General features: G+C 54.9%; 1 protein-coding gene across 1 annotated transcript in view; it reads left to right on the top strand.

Moving 5' to 3' along the window:
- The window catches only part of LOC144736306 (stAR-related lipid transfer protein 13-like), a gene marked incomplete at its 5' end in the record, with an annotated part of 150757 nt that overhangs the window by 98897 nt on the left and 36717 nt on the right, over positions 1-15143 (top strand).

Below are 15143 nucleotides of genomic sequence, written 5' to 3'. Positions count from 1 at the left end.
ACCTGCAATGAACGCGCACCGCCAGAAAGACCGGCGGGGCTGATGGGTCGCGGGAAAGATGGGTCTGTGTACGAGTCGTATCGTCTGCTTTGCTGTTTTGTTCTTTTAAGTTCATTCGGCCCGCTTGAGATGCCGTCGGTACTGCAGCGCGCTAACCGCTACACTTACGGCTCCCCATCATGCTGAGGAATTGGGCCCAGGTTGGCAGTTCCCACAGAACAGTCGCCCTCTCAGTAACTAAACACAGCTGCGCCACACACACGCACGCCACGTGCGTCCAGGGATTCAAAGCCACGACCGGCGAACGAATGCTCCCGACATCGCTGCCGTCACCACGACGATCGCCACGCTGTGTCCGCGATCTTTTAAGGCCGTGCTTTTTCTTAAGGAAATGTTTGCCGAGTCGCGCTATCGTCGTCATTTTGGGCCCCATTTTGGGACGATTTTTTATTGGGCCCAAAGATGGCAGAGAATCCCCGTTTTTTGACGATTTGTAGGCCATATAAGAGAGATATAAAAAGATTCGTAGAGACTCATAGAGATACATAGAGAGCCATAGAGATACATAGAGATACATAGAGACTCACAGAGAAACATAGAGACTCGTAGAAATACGTAGGTAGACATTAAAGGCAAGCTGCATGAGTGCAATTGTGGCCAAGCAACCCAAACTACGGGCCGCATAGTAGACCACTCCCCGTGGCCAACGGAGGCGGAACAGCAATGCTCCGCCAACTCTCCTTTTCTCTCTCTGAAGCCCCACGGTCTTCTGTCGCAATCGAGATCGAAGACTTAAGTGCGCTTAGGAGACCACATGACCCATGAACATTCCCAGACCTCGTGGTGGGGACAAAATGTGGAGAGAGCCTCCCCGGTGACACGGCGCGACCTCAGACGCGTCCCGAGCCTGTGACCTCACCCCGGGCCAGCGGGATGGCGCCAACGCACGCAGAATTAAAATCTCGTCTTCGGTTGTCAACTTCACTCCTCATCTTCCCTCCTCCTCCCCCCCCTCCTCCTCTCTCCTCTTCCTCGTCGCTGTGTCGTTCACTCTGCGCTCTGTAAATTCAACTCTTTTGGGAGTTGTTTTAGCCGCCGCCCCAAGGCGTTGTTTCTGGCGTCGTCTCTCTGACGGTGACCGCGGTGGTGCCATCACTCTAGTGGTGACCACTGTGGTACCATCACTCTAGCGGTGACCACTGTGGTACCATCACTCTAGTGGTGACCACTGTGGTACCATCACTCTAGCGGTGACCACTGTGGTACCATCACTCTAGTGGTGACCACTGTGGTACCATCACTCTAGCGGTGACCACTGTGGTACCATCACTCTAGCGGTGACCACTGTGGTGCCATCACTCTAGTGGTGACCACTGTGGTACCATCACTCTAGCGGTGACCACTGTGGTACCATCACTCTAGCGGTGACCACAGTGGTACCATCACTCTAGCGGTGACCACAGTGGTACCATCACTCTAGTGGTGACCACTGTGGTACCATCACTCTAGCAGTGACCACTGTGGTGCCGTAACTCTAGCAGTGACCACGATGGCGCTGTTACTCTGATGGTGCCCGCGGTGGTGCCGTAACTCTAGCGGTGACCACTGTGGTGCCGGCTTGTGGGCTCTCGCTGCGCCGGCGTTTTTGAGAAGGGACCGGGAGGGAAACGTTTGCGCCGTGCATGTCCAACTCGCTTGGGATTGCCGCCTCCAGTTCGTGGGAACTGCGGCGAGGACTGCGGTAAGGGCTGCGGCGAGGGACTGTGCCGCGAGGGCTGCGGTGAGGGGCTGTCCCTCTCACCCAGAGCCGGGGAGGCACGCCGTGCCGTCACCACGGCGACGTGACAACACCTCCCCCCTCACCTGCCCGGTGCGTCGTGGAGCGATGGACGCGCCGTTTTCATGGTAAACACACAAATGGGTCGGACGTTGTTCCACTCACCGGATCACCGCAAGACCGCAAGGGGCTGAGCCCGTGTCTGTTTATGGCCCGTAATGTTCGCTGTAAATACCGGCGTTGCTACGGATGGGACTTATTGATGCGCGAGAACCCTTCGCGCATCAACAGGCCGCTTTGCACATCTGGGCGACTCGCGGTGCCCACATTTTCGCCTCGAGCGTGCTCGTGTGCTGCTGAGCCGCGCTCAGCACTGGGCTGCTAAAAAAATGGGCATCGGTGTGCCAGTCGTGTGCGACGTTGCTTTTTTTTCTTTACCAGCTAATCAATCTGCGAGCGGGTGATCGAATTTGGCGAAGTGTGGCCCAACTACGACGTCACGCGATCTCGTTTAGCCGGAAATGCCTCGCCAAAGTTGCCCAAGGCGCATCCTCAGAAGGGATGTTGAATGTTTGGCCAATTCACGATTTTTATAATTATGACGAACAAAAATGTTAGTGCAGCGCCACATTAAATACGCACTGCAATGACAATAGTTTAAAGCGATTTGAAGCATGTTTTTGTTTGGAAATATGGTTTTGGGGGGGGGGGGGCAGTGCTTTGTGACGTCATATTTCAGGGGGGGGTCTGACTTTTTGTGACGCCGTGTGACGTCCAAAATCGCGTGACGTAATTTATGGACGGCCCCATACCAGGCGAGGTAGTTAACATCTCCTCGCCACTGCGTATTGCACGCGTACGTCACGAGGCCACGCGGGCCCGTGAATTGTTGTTTTGTTGTTGCCTCGTCCGTCGCCAAAAAGAAAAATGAAATCTTCCATCCGATGGACTCGCTCGCCTCGTTGAACTTTAAACTCTCGGGCCGGAGCGGCGAACCGTCTGACGTCGGTGGCCCCCCCCCCCCCCCTGCGTTGCCATGGGCGATGGCCTGGTCCGGATAAGCGTGGTGCGGAAAGGCGAATGTTCACACTCGGCTTCCTCTCGTCGCCAGATGCTGCGATGTAATCAATGACACGACTGCCTCCTGAGATAAAGTCACGGGAACTCTGATGAGTCATCGACAATGGGGTCGTGGCGGCGGAGCGGAGGGGTGTCTGTGAGGTGGAGAGTCGTGGTGTCTGTGAGGTGCAGAGTCGTGGTGTCTGTTAGGTGCAGAGTCGTGGTGTCTGTGACACTCAGAGTCGTGGTGTCTGTGAGGTGCAGAGTCGTGGTGTCTGTGAGGTGCAGTGTCGTGGTGTCTGTGACACTCAGAGTCGTGGTGTCTGTGACACTCAGAGTCGTGGTGTCTGTGACACTCAGAGTCGGGGTGTCCGTGAGGTGCAGAGTCGCGGTGTCTTTGACACTCAGAGTCGTGGTGTCTGTGACACTCAGAGTCGTGGTGTCTGTGACACTCAGAGTCGGGGTGTCTATGACACTCAGAGTCGTGGTGTCTGTGACACTCAGAGTCGGGGTGTCTGTGAGGTGCAGAGTCGGGGTGTCTGTGAGGTGCAGTGTTGTGGTGTCTGTGACACTCAGAGTCGGGGTGTCCGTGAGGTGCAGAGTCGCGGTGTCTTTGACACTCAGAGTCGTGGTGTCTGTGACACTCAGAGTCGGGGTGTCTATGACACTCAGAGTCGTGGTGTCTGTGACACTCAGAGTCGGGGTGTCTGTGAGGTGCAGAGTCGGGGTGTCTGTGAGGTGCAGAGTCGTGGTGTCTGTGACACTCAGAGTCGGGGTGTCTGTGACACGCAGACTCGGGGTGTCTGTGAGGTGCAGAACGATCTGTGTGGGGAGCGCAGAGTGTGAAGGGCGGCAGCGTTGGAGGATGTCGGGTCGCGAGCGAGCGAGGGGCTGAGGCGTGCCGGGTATTTGTGGTGTGTGGGTTGGCGTTTGAGAGCCACGCCGGTTTCAAGGCCGACGGAACCCATCCGGCATCTCCCGTTGCCGGCGCGCGGCGTATGCGCCCCCCCCCCCCCCCCCGCTGGCACGGATTGCGCCGTGATGCCCTTCCCCATCCGCCGATCGAGCGCGGATCCCTCGGCCGTCGTGCCTCCCGAGTGGCGATCCGCCGACGAGAAGACGTCCCGCGGTGCGTCCGTTGCGTTGTGTTGCAGGTGAGCGTCTTGCGTGCAGGTGAACGTGTTCGCACGCGCGTTGCACGGTGCACTGTGCGCGCATTGCCGGTATCGCGTTGCTTGACTTTTGAACAGGACGAATTCGTCCCGGGTTCCATCAGAAGGACATCGCGTCCACGCCGCCTCTCCCATTGGTCTTCATGATATTTTTTGTTGGCTTTAACACCTATGAGGCTTTGGTGACCAATATTACACATACGAGGTTTTTTTGTGAGTTGGATCGCGTAATCATGTAAACGTGTCGTTAAACCTGCCGTCACCTGGCACGGCCAATGAGAAAGGTTTGTCACGTGAACAGAACGTGGCAATTCGTTACTCGTTACTAGTAACCGTTCGTTGCTAGTAACGTGTTGGCGTGTTTTGGCGTATTCTTGGTTCTTTCGGTAAAGTGACGTAGAAGGGAAATAATAACATAAAAATATAAAACAATCAAATTCTCACGACGTTTCGGTTGCAACACAAGCAATCATCATTAGGTGTGAAAACCACAGCAAGAAAATTTTAAAAAAACGCCACTTTTTCTAATTTCGTCGTGAGAAATTTTTTTTTATTTCCCTTCTACGTGACTTTACCGAAAGAACCAAGAAAATGAATCCCTGCAGTCACGAAAGCTTTAAATCGAAATGTTTTGTTTACATGACCAACCCCTTACTAATTGGCCGTGTCGTGTGGCCGCAGGTTTAACGACACATTTACATATTTACGCGATCTCACCCACAACAAACCTCCGCTGTGGATCGCTGCTATTATTATCGCCACCGTGCGCGCATACCCAGGAGACCCCTCGCTCGTGAGTCTCAATTTCCTCAGCAGGGACCTGCCAAGTCTCTTTTTGCAGCAGAGGGCAAATGTTGCAACGTGCAAAAAAAGCCAACGGGCAATTTGCGGGTGAACTTTTCCCAACATTGGGAATGTTTCGATTTAAAGCTTTCGTGACTGCAGGGATTCATCTTCTTGGTTCTTTCGGTAAAGTCACGTAGAAGGGAAATAATAAAATAATACAAATAAAACATAATAAAATCATTCTCACGACGTTTCGGCCACAACGCAAGCAGCCGTCCTCAGGTGAGGACGGCTGCCTGAGGACGGCTGCTTGCGTTGTGGCCGAAACGTCGTGAGAAATATGTTATGATGTTTTATTTTTATTATTTTATTATTTCCCTTCTACGTGACTTTACCGAAAGAACCAAGAAGATTGGGAATGTTACAACGTAACCGGCCGTGTTTCAGATGTTTTTTTTTGCTATGGGAAGAAACCGGAGGGAAATCCACGCGGAACGGCGTAGGGGCGTACGAAACTCCACGCGTAAAGACGCACGATGGGGAATCGAACCCAGGCCGTCGTTGCTGCGAGCGTTGCCGCTACCCAGCCCGCCCGCCCCACCCCCGCTTCTGTTTTACTCCGATGGAATTTATCGCTTGGGGGGGGGGTAAGAAATACACGGGAGTGCACCGCGAGGAGTCGTCAAACCTCGTTTCAAAGCGGTCCCTTGGAACCTCGGTGGCATCGCGCCGCCCGCGTTTCGTTGGGGCTTTCCCTGAAGACGTCCACGCCACCTGCGCAACGTTCCCTGGAATCTCCAGCAATGTGAAGGATCCAGCCGGCCGACGGGATTCCCGTGGTCCGCAGTGACATGTTCCAGAAATACCTTCGCCCGGTTACACATTAACCACTCGCAAATCTGCCCGGGCCCACTGGCACAGAGGTTTACCGCTTAAATGAAGGTGAAATCGTTTGCACTCCGAGGGCCAACGCTCGTGTTGGCTGTCCCGTCTCGTAGCTGGGACAGATCTGAGTTGGTTTGCTGCGGGAGCTCGTACAAAGTGGAACCGCCTCCTTTAGAAGTGAAACACCTTCTTTAGAACCGCTCATTGCGTTTAGTTTGTTGTTGAAGGTTGAGCGCGTGGGTACAAAAGGGCTTGCTGTGTGCGACTTCGTGCGGCGGTGGTGGTGGTGGTGGTGAGGGACGTTGTCGAGATCCTGGTGGTGGATGGGGAGATTCGACGTTTCCCACGGTTCTCTGGACTTCCCCTGAGGGTTGCGGCAACCGCAGCGGCGGCCAACTGGACGGGGACACTGACCCCCATGCCGACCCTTGCTGACCCACGCCGACCCATGCCGACCCTCTGTGACCCACACTGACCTCGCTCACCCACGCTGACCCACACTGACCCACGCTGACCCACGCTGACCCACGCTGACCCACACCGACCCTCTGTGACCCACGCCGACCCACGTCGACCCTCTGTGACCCACACTGACCTCGCTCACCCACGCTGACCCACGCTGACCCACGCTGACCCACACTGACCCTCTGTGACCCACGCCGACCCACGTCGACCCTCTGTGACCCACACTGACCTCGCTCACCCACACTGACCCACGCTGACCCACGCCGACCCACGCCGACCCTCTGTGACCCACGCTGACCCACGCCGACCCTCTGTGACCCACGCTGACCCACGCCAACCCTCTGTGACCCACACTGACCTCGCTCACCCACGCTGACCCACGCTGACCCATGCTGACCCACGCCGACCCACGCCGACCCTCTGTGACCCACGCTGACCTCGCTCACCCACGCCGACCCTCGCTCACCCACGCCGACCCTCTGACCCTCGCTAACCTTGGCTGACCCACGCCGACCCTCTGTGACCCACGCTCACCCACGCCAACCCTCGCTCACCTACGCCGACCCTCGCTAACCTTGGCTGACCCACGCCGACCCTCTGTGACCCACACTCACCCACACCGACCCTCTGTGACCCAGACTGACCCACACTGCGGGGCTCATCGTGTCCCCGACAGAGAGTGACCCCCAGAGCGGGCGTCGTCGTTCTTGCGCAACAATTTCCCAATCGGGATAAGAGATCCTCCCCCGGCCGCCGGCCACGGCTGCCCCCGTCGGCTCGCTGCCGATTTCCCGTCTCTCGTTACGTGGCGGATATTTCACCCCCGCGGCAACACTTTTGCAAGTGCCGTGACAACACCTCCCCGCCGCACTCAACCCGACGCCTCGGCGCTCGCCGCCGCGAGCCAAGCGGCTTCCCTCGGCGGGACGGGGAACGCCGGGATCGAACCTCGGGCTCCCACGTTGGGCCCCCGACGGTTTTCCGACTGCGTGCCGACGTTGGCCGAGGCCCAACCCTGGACTTGTCGCCGACTCATTTGATTTATCTTGTGGCGCTTTGATTACCGAGCCAAACGTCACGAGCGCCTTGTCAGGAGCGTCCTACCAACATCCACGCACGCGTCCATGCACGCACGTGCACGCACCCACGCATCCACACACGCGCGTCAGCTGCGGCAGTTCGCAGCGCTGGGATGCCCAGGCCCCCCCCCCCCCCGCGAGATTGACGCGAGCAGCTGCGGCCGATAGCACCCGGAGTGTGGCCCGCGCCCGGAGAGGAGGGGGGGGTGGTGGTGGTGTTGGGAAGTGGGGAGCGTTTGGCGGCCGCGAGCGCCGTTCTGGGCAGTCGCGGCACCACGGTGACACGGCACGGCACGGGACGGCGGCGGCGGTTCGCGCGGCGACGGAGCGAAGGGTGTGGGGGGGAATTGCTCCCCGATGCCGAGTGGACGTCTCTTGAGCGGCTTGCGGCTCGAGGTGGGTGTCGTGATCGTGCCGGGAGGAGGACGAGTGGGGGGAGCGGGAAGGCGAAGCGCAGTGGAGACGGGGGGGGGGGCCGCAAATGCAGCGGCACACGACGGCGGGGTGAACCGTGTGTGTGTGTGGTGTGTGTGTGGTGTGTGTGGTGTGTGTGTGGTGTGTGTGTGGTGCGTGTGTGTGGTGTGTGTGTCGTGCGTGTGTGGTGCGTGTGTGTGTGGTGCGTGTGTGTGTGGTGCGTGTGTGTGTGGTGTGTGTGTGGTGCGTGTGTGTGTGTGTGGTGCGTGTGTGTGTGTGTGTGGTGCGTGTGTGTGTGGTGCGTGTGTGCGTGCGGTGTGTGTGGTAGTGTCGCGGTTAGCTGCGCTATAGACCCGGCGACCCGGGTTCGATTTCTGCTCAAGGCCAACACCAGTGATATTTATCTGAACCGGTCCCGGGCCTCCCCTAGGTCGACTCAGCCTCAAATTAGTACCTTGTGTGGTGAGTAAACATCGCCACTGGGGAGACAAAGGCAGCCGGGGGCGTGGAGCTGGCCGCCCACCCCCATCGTGTGCCGTGCCGGCCTTCGTAGGTGCTGCTACTCACGAACAGCACTTGCCCCAACAGTCTGTTAAAGGCTACAGGGGGGATCTTTGTCTCTATGTGAATGTACGTATGGGGAGCGGTGGGGCAGTGATTAACACCGCACACGAGGGGTGTGGGTGGCCAGCACCACGCCCAGCCGCCTTTGTCTCCCCCAGTTGCGATGTTTACACACCGCACCAGGTACTCCTTAGAGGCTGAGTCGACTTAGGGGAGGCCCAGGACCGTTTCAGATTATAATCGTCACCGATGTTGGCCGTGAGCAGGAATCGAACTCAGGTCGCCATGTTCGTAGCGCAGCGTGTTAACCGCTACTGCACTACCGCTTCAATGTACACACACGCACATGTGCACGCGTGTGTGCGCACATTCGGGGTAATGAAACTGGACTCGCCTCCCCGATGCCAGGACCCCGCTGACACAAAGTCCTGAGAGACCCCCCCCCCCCCCCGCTTAATGAAGGTGCGTCGCAGTATCATTCCCTACCACAGCAACTTTGCGTGAACGCAGGTTGGGAAGAGCGCATCGCGGCAACAAGGGGGGACCTGGGTTCGACTCCCCATTCGGGAGTGCCTTGTGCGTGCGCTGTGCGCGTTCCCCGCCCTTTGCTCTGCGTGGGTTTCTCTCGCGTTCTCTCGTTTCCCTCGGCTGCTAAAAATAAGCGGTACTGCGCGATGGCCAAAACAATCGCCCCAAAATGCCGAGCAGATTCTCCTGCAAGAGAGGCTTCGGACTCGGGCCTGCCTGGGTTTGGTTGTCACGTAGTTAAACATACTAAATACGTGATAATCATCATCATCATGATGGAACCTCTCGTCCCTGGCAGCCTTTTAAGTGGCACCCACGTTTTGTACTTTGGTCCCGTCGAATTTTCTCGGCAATCTGCCCTGACCATCGATGCTTTATAACTCGTACAACCTCCTCCCTCCTCCTCCTCGTCAAACCCCCTCCGAGTGCACTTTGTTAGCACGAGCAACATTGTAAACACCGCCCGCGCGACGTGACTGAGAGACGGAGGGACACGAGGATTTGAGAACATGCCCACGCTAGCGATGCCGCACTGCAGTTGACTCGGGTGGTTCGTAGCGCGGAGTGCTAACCACTACACTACAATGCGTTACGCTTCCACATGCGCGGGTCACATGATAGAGATGTGATGCCACAGCTCAGTTGCCGTGCAAAATATATGCATTATTGTGCCCCTCCCCCCAAAAAAAATACAAAAGTCTTTTTTTATTTTTGCATGGTGTACAGTCTGGAAAGTACCCACATGGCAAATTTCCAGTTTGTTGCATGTCGGGAAGTACACTAAACATTTTGAACAGACACACATAATCACAAATTTCCCTTTTTTATATAGATAGATTTGCGGTGTCAATCTTTAGTTTTTTTTATTTGGAAACGACAACAACAAAAATGCGGAGCCACGGCGCCGCCGGCACGCCGTGGCCGTCGACGCGGGGTCCTTAATGCCTCGCCGTGAGCCAAGCAGACGGCGCTCGCGATCTGTTGCGACGATTGCCGCGGCCACTGCGAACGTTCAATGTGCGCTGACTTCACGATCAGCTGTGGATTGTCACTGGGGGGGCAAGGGGGGGCTACGCGGGAAGAGATCCGTGACGCGGATGAAACCGAAGTGCCAAGTCGGGGCTCTGCCGAGGCGTATTTATCGATCGCCACGGAAAAACCGGAGGTTGGCTGGAGACGCAGGACGCACCGTTTGTGTGCTGATTGGTTATTGGAGCCATCGGTCATCTCGCGGTAGTTTACCTTCACGATGGTGCCTGCTGCTGTACATTTGTAGTCTGCGTCTCTCGCTCTCTCCCTCATCATCATCACGGTGGCTAGGAGATGTTAACTACCTCGCCTGGTAGACAGTATGTCGTGGGTTCGATCCAGACCCTGACAACGCCTGCTGTATATTTGAAGTCTGCGTGTTTCTCTCATCATCTTCATCACAGTGGCTAGGAGATGTTAACTACCTCGCCTGGTAGACAGGATGTCGTGGGTTCGATCCAGACCCTGACGACACCTGCTGTATATTTGAAGTCTGCGTGTCTCTCTCGCCATGGTCTCGTGGATTTTTCTCCGGGTCCTCCGCTTTTTTCCCTCCACATTGAGAATCGACGTCGCGCGTTCAGAGTTATTTGGCCACTGCCATGAATTTCCACGTGACGATGACGACGATGAGTAGCCGCCAATTAATTAAGCTGTCATCTAAGCTGTCATTTATGACGACCGGCTCGCTTCTATATTTAAGGGACCGTCACAGAAACGACCCCTCTCTCTGTGCCGATATGTGTCCTCTCTCTGTGTGTCCTTGTGATGTCTGTCTGCTTGTATGTCTGTCTATAGTTTTCTAGTTAGATTTTTGTTGCTATTTCTCTTATGCCTGATGATGATTGCTTGTGTTGCAATCGAAACGTCGCTATTATTTTAATTCATTATTTTATCTTTAGACGTGACTTAACCGAAAGAACCAAAGAATAATTCCTGCAGTCACGAAAGCTCCAAAAATTAAGATAGGAAGAGTTATACAGCAGCTCAGTGGGGCCTTACCTGGTAACATAAAAACTAGTTTGTATTTCGATTTAAAGCTTTCGTGACTGCAGGGATTCATCTTCTTGGTTCTTTCGGTAAAGTCACGTAGAAGGGAAGTAATAAAATAATAAAAATAAAACATAATAAAACAATTCTCACGACGTTTCGGCCACAACGCAAGCAGCCATCCTCAGGCTGCTTGCGTTGTGGCCGAAACGTCGTGAGAATTGTTTTATTATGTTTTATTTTTATTATTTTATTACTTCCCTTCTACGTGACTTTACCGAAAGAACCAAGAAGAACTAGTTTGTAGTGTAGTGGTTTAGAGTTGTCAAGTTAACTAGTCGTCTGTCTGGTTGTTAGTTCGTCCAGCGCGGTTAATCCACAACCTGTCCCCTCCCACTGGGATATACACACCACGAGCAGGGCACTTTCACCTGGAGTTAGCACGAGGGGGAGTGAGTGAGTGGTGAGTAAGTGGGTGGTGAGTGGGGAGTGGTGAGTGAGTGAGTGGGTGAGTGAGTGGTGCCGTGAGTGACCAACACACACACACACACTGCGTGGTGGGGGGGGGGGGGGCCGTGAGTGACCAACACACACACACACTCCGGAGCCGGGGGTCGAGGTGGGGGCAGTGGTGCCGTGTCCCCACCGCCACCAAAAAGCCAAAACAACCGAGAGCCACTTTCAAAGTGGCGGTCAGCCGGCTAAAGCCAAGATTCTAACTCTCGAATTACCGCGCCGGTCTCGAGGTGCGGCCCCGCCAGCGTCGCCTTCTTCTCCCTCTCGCCGCGCTTTCCGGCGTTATTACTTCCATGATTGCTTTTTCGTTCTGCTGCTGCTGCTGTTGATGTTGTTGCTGTTTCGGGGTCCCCCCCCGCGTCGCCGTGTTTTGTCTATCGCCGAGGTACAAAGACAAAGATCCCAAACCACCCCCCCCTGGCATAGCTCTAACGGACTGCTGGGGCAAGTGCTGTTCACGAGCAGCGCCTAACGAAGAGAGCGGGTGGGGTGGCCGGCAACAGTGCCTAGCCACCTTTGTCTCCCCAGTGGCTATGTTTATTGTCCACCGCAGCCGTGCGCCTCTGGATGAGCATGGTTGGTGGGTACGGGCGGTGCGAGATAAGTTCTTTTTTAAAAATACGAAACAAACATCCTCACCCGGATATCCTTATATATGTGTTAGGGGGTTTTTGACCATACTTCACCATGCCGGTCAGTGTGGGTTGGCGAAGGGGGGTAGAAGGGGGCACGAGAGCGGCTCGCAGACATCACTCGACAACTTCCCGGGCCGTGGCCAGGAATTGAACTTGGCTGTCCGGGTTTCAGAGTTCAGTCACGGTTATAAACACCCCGCATCGCCACTCCCGCACGCACGCCAGGAGATGATTAACGATCAAGTTGGCTTGCGAGCTGCATCCTTGACGCGCGCCCTCTTTGTATCTCCGACGCCGCTGTCGATGCCACTGCGAGCGCGGGGCAATTGCTGAGGCCGTAACAAAAAACTGCATCTCTCAGCAGGAGTAGCAGAGGCGTTCACGGGCAGGACCAGAGCTAAATATTACCGTGGGAAAATAAAACTATTACTAACACTAAAACTATTACTAACACTATTACTAAAACTATAATTGAAACTATTACTAACGCTATTACTAAAACTACTACTAAAACTATCACTAACACTATTACTAAAACTATTACTAAAACTAACACTATTACTAAAACTATTACTAACACTATTACTAAAACTATTTCTAAAACTATGACTAAAGTTGTTTGAAATTTTACCAGCGAAGGCCCGGCTGAGCTGTTATGTAGAAGCTCTTCTTTCAGAAGCGACCTGGTCATCACAAATGATAGCTCAATGGAAAGTGGCTTATCATCGCGTGGACATTTATAGCGGGCAAATACTCGAGACGTTGACTCCACATGCGGAGGGAAAACCCGGAGAGAAATCCACGCGGCCACGGGGAGAGAGAACACGCAAACTTTTAATTTACGGGCGTCAGGATCGGGATCTATCCCACGACCTCCTGTATACCAGGCGAGGTAGTTAACATCTCCTAGCCACCGTGGTGATGATGATGAGAGAGAGACACGCACTCTTCAAATAAACAGCAGGCATCGTCAGGGTCGGGATCGATTCCACGACCTTCTGTATACCATGCGAGGTAGTTAACATCTCCTAGCCACCGTGGCTAAGTTGAATCGGGGGAGGAACTGGTCCGGCTGCGAAGCCGGTTATCACTGTTGTCACGCATCGCGGTTGACGAGTTTCCACAGTTCGGCCACACGTCCATCCATGCACCCACACACGTCTGTCTGTGCACCCGCACAGCCCTTTTGCCGGACGAGGGTCGAACGATCGCCACGAGACGTTTGCGGCGTGGTCAGGCCCCTCGTCCAGTGGCGGAGTGACAACCCAACAGGTGGCGCGGCGATCGGGAGAGTCTTTCGCGTCATCACCGCCCCGTGCGGGTTGGTGGAGGCGGGGGGGGGACGTTGGGAACGATGCCGGGGACGCCGCGCGCCGGTCGCCCGCGCGGGCAGCCCCGCGAACTCCGTCGCCTCGCGGGCACAGCGGCGTAGCCGGAGAGGTTTTGTTTTGTTTTTTAAAGCCGTGGTGGCTTCCCCCCCCCCGCCCTAGCGCCACAGCTTTCTTCCTCTGCCCGCCGCATCGCTGCGTCTCAGGAATGGATGAGGAGGGGGTCGGTTTCAATTTGCAAGACGTAATCACGGCGGCAATCGCCACGAGAGGTGGCCTCCTCTCGCGGTCTCTCGCTGGGATCTCGCAACGGACCCGTTGCGGAGCCACGGAGCCGGCACGGCCGCCGCTCGTGACCCCGGTAGCCGCCGATGATGAAGATCGGATTCGTAGCCGGTGCGGTGAGCTTTGGAGACTTCGGCCCAGTTTGGGGTAATGATGACCGCTCAGAAGCCACATCGTCGTCATCAGCCATGGTCCAACGCGCACTGGGGGATATGAAAGGCGCTTTCCAAGTGGTTGTGAATATTATCAGATTCATTCTGCTGAATACATTTATAAGCCAAGAGGTGGGGGGCTAAGCTGACCCGACTCGCGACACGGCAGCCGAGGTTTCGAACCTTTAACCAATTTTTGTTTTTACTTTCTTCAAGCAGAACGGTGAGCTTTGAAAATCGTCATGCGCGGTTTAACACGGCGGAGCTTGAAAGAGTGGCAGCCTACAGCCAGCAGGGTCAGGGTGACGGTTTCGGGGTTAAGGTCACGCCACCGGCTACCGCAAGGATTCGGGTTGGGATCGTCTCAGCTATGGCTTGTTCCAGTAAATGTGTACGTACATAAGTTCAACACGTCGTAGTAGTTAGTAATGGTTTTCACGACCAATACGATCCATAATAGCAGTGCCGGATTATCTTAGTAGCAAAAGTAGTGACATATTCAACGGGGCCCCGCGCTTTCAAGGGCCCCGCGCTAAATACTTTCAAGCTATAAATTCCGGTTCAGTGATTCTCCACTTGCTCTATTGCTATAGTACTATACCGCCTTCAACTTTTACGAACGACTGGGTGTTTAAGGTTAGCGATTTGTCGTATTATCTGGCCGTATAGCAAATGAAAAAACACAATTACTTTACCATGCAAGTTAAACATTTGTGTTTTAATATGAATGTTTTATTTATTTATTTAGGGTCCCTTTATAACACATGCTACAGGCCCCGCACTAGCTTAATCCGACACTGCATAATAGAGGTTCTAGATTTGACACATGCTACAGTAATTTTACTGGAGCAGTTACACCTGATGACAAAGACTTGTGTTGCTTCCGAAACGTCGTGATTTAATTTAATTATTTTCATTTATTATTATTTTATTATTATAAAAAAAAATTACCTACGTGACTTTACCGAAAGAACCTAAGAGTATAATAGAGGTTGTTTTTGGGGTAAGATCGCGTAAATATAAATGTGTCCGTTAGACCCGCCGCCACCCGACACAGCCAATTGATTAGTAAGGGCCCCTCAATGGCAGCGCAGATTCCTGCTCGTCTCCTGTTGACAGCGCTGAGCCAGTGGTGGAAATTCCACGTTGCTACGACGGGGATGGGTGTGGGCGGGTGGGGAGGGGGGGCGAGTCGTGACATAGGTCACGTGCCACGTGTCGCCGACGTCTGTGTGCGGCGCTGTGTCCGCTCGCGCTTCCGAATCCCTTTGGAACTTTGTTTTCGTAGCGTGCGCGTGTATGCGTGTGTGTGTGTGTGCGCGTGTGCGTGCACGCAAAGCGCCACTCGTGTGTCGCTGTTGGCAACGTATTCAGGAGCTGGATGCGAACGTTGAGGTCTGCTGTTGCTGCTGTTGGCCACGATGAGAGAGAGAGGGGAGGGAAAGCTTCAGCTGAGAGAGGGCTAGAGGGATAGGTAGA

This window comes from Lampetra planeri, chromosome 60 (assembly GCF_965212315.1).
Source record: "Lampetra planeri chromosome 60, kcLamPlan1.2.h2, whole genome shotgun sequence".
NCBI lineage: Eukaryota > Metazoa > Chordata > Hyperoartia > Petromyzontiformes > Petromyzontidae > Lampetra > Lampetra planeri.
The sequence above is the reverse complement of the archived record's forward strand: the minus strand, read 5'-3'. Positions and strand labels throughout refer to the sequence as shown.